Source organism: Stegostoma tigrinum, chromosome 22, assembly GCF_030684315.1.
Source record: "Stegostoma tigrinum isolate sSteTig4 chromosome 22, sSteTig4.hap1, whole genome shotgun sequence".
In the NCBI taxonomy this organism is placed as follows: Eukaryota; Metazoa; Chordata; class Chondrichthyes; order Orectolobiformes; family Stegostomatidae; genus Stegostoma; species Stegostoma tigrinum.
Window position 1 is genome coordinate 55,268,120 of NC_081375.1, and position 4,969 is coordinate 55,273,088.

Consider the following 4,969-nt stretch of genomic DNA (forward strand, 5'->3'; position numbering starts at 1 on the left):
GTGACAGCTGTCGTTCATATTTGTTTCTTGAAATTGTCTATCCACGATTTTTCTGATGTAAAAATTCCATATCTCATAGCTACATGGTAGTTCAGTGGTGAGCACTGCTGTCTCACAGAGACCCAGGTTCGCTTCCAGCCTCAGGCGACTGCCTGTTTGAAATTTGCATATACTCCCTGTATCTGTGTGGATTTCCTCCCAGAGTCCAAATATGTGCAGGTTAGGTGAATTGGCCATCCTAAATTTCCCATAGAGTCCAAGGATGTGTGGGTTAGGTGGGTTAGCCACAGGAAATGCAGGGTTAAATGGGTCGGGGTAAGGACTTGGGTCTGGCTGGGATGCTGTTCCACAGGTTGGTGTCACCTCGATGGGCTGAATGGCCTGCTTTCAAACTGTAGGGATTCTGATTCTGATCTTTTGTATTGAATGATTCCAGTACAAGATAACTGAGGAGTTTGCCTGATTGAGGAAGAAATATTGATCAAGACGGTTGGAACCTAGTCGCAGGCTTAAAATCTCATGTTATATAGGACTTGAACTGCTGCTTTCTAACTGAATCTGTCTTTATACACATCCTTGACTCCAACTTGTCTGCATCTTCTATTACTACTACGTCTTTAAAAGGCTGTCACTTCAACTCTGCAGTCCTGTTTTCCTGTTTTCCAATTCACCTTTGCTCTGCCTTCATAGTCACAGTTACCTTTGTTCCTTGTTCGAAATAATGCAGCATAGAAACAGGCCCCTTGGCCCACCAAGCCTGTGCTGACACACTTTGCCCTTCCATACTAAAACTGTCTTCACTCTCTCAATCCATTTCCCTGTATTCTTTTTCTATTCATGCATTAATCCCGGTGTTTCTTGATTGCTGCTGCTATTGTGTCTGCTTCTACCGCTTTAGCAGTGCATTCCAGATACTCACCACTGTTTGTGTGAAAAACCTGCCTCTCATAGCTCTTTTAAACTCCTCCTACCACGTTCCCCCCCAAACCCCCCACACCTTGAATCTGTGCCCCCTAATCCTGGGAAGAAGCCTCATGTTTCCACTCTATCCATGCCATTCACAATTTTATAAACGTCTGTTAGGTTGCCCTTAATCTCCTGCATTCGACTGACAACAAACCCAGTCTATCCAAGATAAGTGTGGAGCTGGAGAACACAGCAGACCAGGCAGCATCAGAGGAGTAGGAAAGCTGGCGTTTCTCGTTGGGACCCTTGTTCAGAAATGTGGGAGGAGTAGTGGGCTCTGAAATAAATAGAGGAGGGGTGGGGCTGAGCCTCATCAGCTCATCCCATGACCAAGCCTCCTCTTCATCTCTGCCTCCTTGACCTGACACAACCCGTCAATCTTCTCTCCCACCTATCTGCCCTGCCTACCTTGCTGATCAATCCCCACTACTCCCTACCTGTACTCCCTCTCTATTTATTTCTGAGCTCCCTAAACCCTCCCCGTTTCCGAAGAAGGATCCTGACTGAAACGTAAATCTTCCAGCTCCTCTGCTGCCTGGCCTGCTGTGTTCCTCCAGCTCCATACTGTGCTATTTCTTACTCCAGCATCTGCAGTTCTTACTATCCCAGTTTACCCAACCTGTCTTCACAGCTAAAATCCCCTATACCGAGCAACATCCTGGTAAACCTTTTCTGTATGTTTCAACTGACCTATATCCTGCTGTGTCCTGACAATTATCATTATCTGCAACTCTGCCAGTCTTAGCATTGTCTGTGAACTTACTAATTAGACCAGCTATGTTTTCCTCCAAATCATTTATGTAGATCACAAACAGCAGAAGTCCTAGCACTGATCCTTGTGGAATATCTCTAGTCACATCCTTCCATTGCAACCCTCTGTCTCCTACGACTGAGCCAGTTCTGTATCCATCTTGCCATCTCACCCCTGGTACCATGTGAACTCACCTTTTGTACCAGTCTGCCATTAGGCACCTTGCCGGAGGCTTTACTGAAGGCCATGTAGACAACATTTAGGTTTAGATTTATGTTTAGGTTTAGGTTTAGTCATGGATCCAACTGCCACTCAAAATTGAACATGAAATTATCTCGTGCTGAGAAGCTCCTCTATTACTTAATCCTGTTCCATTACACATTACCAGGTTTAGGACAATTGTTCCCTTTGTAGACTAGTCAATGAACTACTCTTAGAAATTGTTCCGAATATACTCTATGTATTCTCTGTACCTGGGTGGCTGTTGTCTAAGTAGCAGTGTTATCTCTCTCAGTTGAATAACTGATAGCAATAGCCAAGGACAGTGAGGTAAACTGTCGGAGGGCCTCTGTCCTTTGTAGTACTAAGCTTCAGAACAAGTCAGTTATTTTTTTAAATCATTAGTTATGGGCACCATTGACTGAGCATGCATTTATTGCCTGCCATTATTGTCCTTGAACTGAGTGGCTTGTTGGGGCCATGTGCTTGCTTTCATTAATCAGGGCATGGAATTTAGGAGCAAGGAATTTATTATGACTTTTAAAAACATTTGTTAGGTCACAGATGAGATTTGTATGCAGTTCTGGTCATCATACTATTGGAATGATGTGATTAGACCAGAGAGGGTGCAGAGGAGATTTACCAGCATGTTGCCTGGGAGGAGTCGTCTCAGTTATAAGAAGAGGCTGGATCAGTTGGGCTTGTTTTCCTTGGAGCAGAAGAGGCTGAGTGGGAATCTAATTGAGATGTACAAATTATGAGAGGCATGGACAGATTAGAATGTGAGAATCTTTTTCCCCATGGCAAGATTTGTCTAAATCCAGAGGGAATGAGTCTAAAATGAAAACCAAGTAGTTTAGAGAAGATATGAGAAGGACTTCTTTTTCACCCAAAGGTGGTGGAAATATGGAACTTGCTGCCTGAGAGGGTGGTGGAAAGCAGGTACTCTCAACATTCAAGAATCATCTGGATAAGTACTTAAAATGCCAGGGCATAGTACACTATGGACTAAGTGGAGGGAAATGGGATCAGTGTAGTTTGGTGTTTGTTGGTTGGCTTGTACGTAGTGGGTTGAGAGGCTTGTTTCTATGTTGAATAGCTCTGTATCAGAGGACTGTTAAGAGACAGCCACATTTCTGACATCTAGAATCACATGTAGGCCAGACAGGGTAAGGATGATAGATTTTCTTCCCTAAAGGACATTAGTGAAGCAAGTGGATATTTACAACAATTGACTGAAGAAATTGAAATTTTTCTGGAGAAGGGTCCAGACCCGAAATGTCACCATTCCTGCTCCTCTGATGCTGCCTGGCCTGCTGTGTTCATCCAGCTCTACACCTTGTCATCCAAGAAAGAAGTGGTGTTGGGTCTCTTGAAGAGCATTAAGGTGCCTGGAGCATTAACCTGGTGCTGTGGATTGCTGGTCCAGAGGCATTTACCTATACCACTGTTTTCCTGGCAAGACAGGAAAAGAATTACAAAAGGCAAGAGATGTGGGAGGTAACCAGTGGAGGACGGGCATGGATAAGTCAGAGGATCGTTGGGGAGCTGGAACTGAATTGCTTGAAAATGATCACTCAGAATATTGCATTGTTCCTAGTCCCACCTGTTTTTTTTGCTATCTTCTGTAAAAGATCCTGTGGCACTTTAGAAGATTAAACAAGTTGTCCCTAGTGTCCTAGCCAAACATTATCACTCAGTCAACAATGTTTAACAACAGATTATCTGGTCAGGATCATGTTATTGTTTGTGAGAGCTTGCAATATTACAAATCTTCTCGGACTCAGGTTTCAAAGGCTTTTTGGCTGCTCTGTTTGGTACAGAGAATAGATTGGTCCCAATACACGCCTCATCCGACCTGACTCCTGATCTTGTTAACATTGGTTCTCCAGATGTGAGCACTGCTGGCTGGGCCAGCATTTACCATCCATCCATAATTGTCCAGGAGAAGGTGGTGATGAACTGTCTTCTTGAATCGCTGCAGCTCATGAGGTGTTGGGACACGCATAATGCTGTCAGAGAGAACATTTGGCCCCTGGCCACTGAGTAGTGATTGGAATACTTAAAACACACACAGTGAAAATTTTGGCACAGGAAAGGCCATTAATTTCTTCAGATGCTCCCCTGGTACTTATCCAATACATTTTAATTAACAAGCATACAGAAAGCAGGCAGTGAAAAAACACAACTATCTACAGCAAACAGTCGAAACAATGCCAAGATCACAGTGTCTCTGACTCAGCAATAGTCAAAATAATAGTGTTTCTTCAGCCACGCTCAGTTGATCTCCAGTTTCCTAAAAGCACCTGAAGAGGAAAACCTGAGACAGTGAGGTTTAGGGATCTACCCTTGGGCATACCACTACAATGCAACTTGTCTTTCTATTTCTCCAAACAAAGTACTTATTTTCACATTACACAACATTATATTTCATCCAACACCTTATTATCCATTTACAACCTTTTTACACATTTTTGAGTTTACATTCATAACTTGTATCATCAGCAAGGTGGTATGTAATATTCAGTACTCTCACTGATTGTAAATTGCTGACGTCCAACTTTTAAGACCATAAGACATAGGAGTGGAAGTAAGGCCATTCGGCCCATTGAATCCACTCCTCCATTTAATCATGGCTGATGGGCATTTCAACTTCACTTCCCTGCACTCTCCCCGTAGCCCTTAATTCCTTGCGAGATCAAGAATTTATCAATCTCTGTTTTGAAGACGTCTAACGTCCCAGCTTCCACTGCGCTCCGTGGCAATGAATTCCACAGGCCCACCACTCTCTGGCTGAAGAAATTTTCCTCATTTCCGTTCTAAATTGATCCCCTCTAATTCTAAGTCTGTGCCCACAGGTCCTAGTCTCCCCGCCTAATGGGAACAACTTCCTAGCATCCACTCCTTCTCAACCATACATTATCTTGTAATTTTCTATTAGCTCTCCCCTCAACCTTCTAAACTCCAATGAATACAATCTCAGGATCCACAGCCATTCATCGAACGTTAAACCTACCATTCCAGGGATCATCC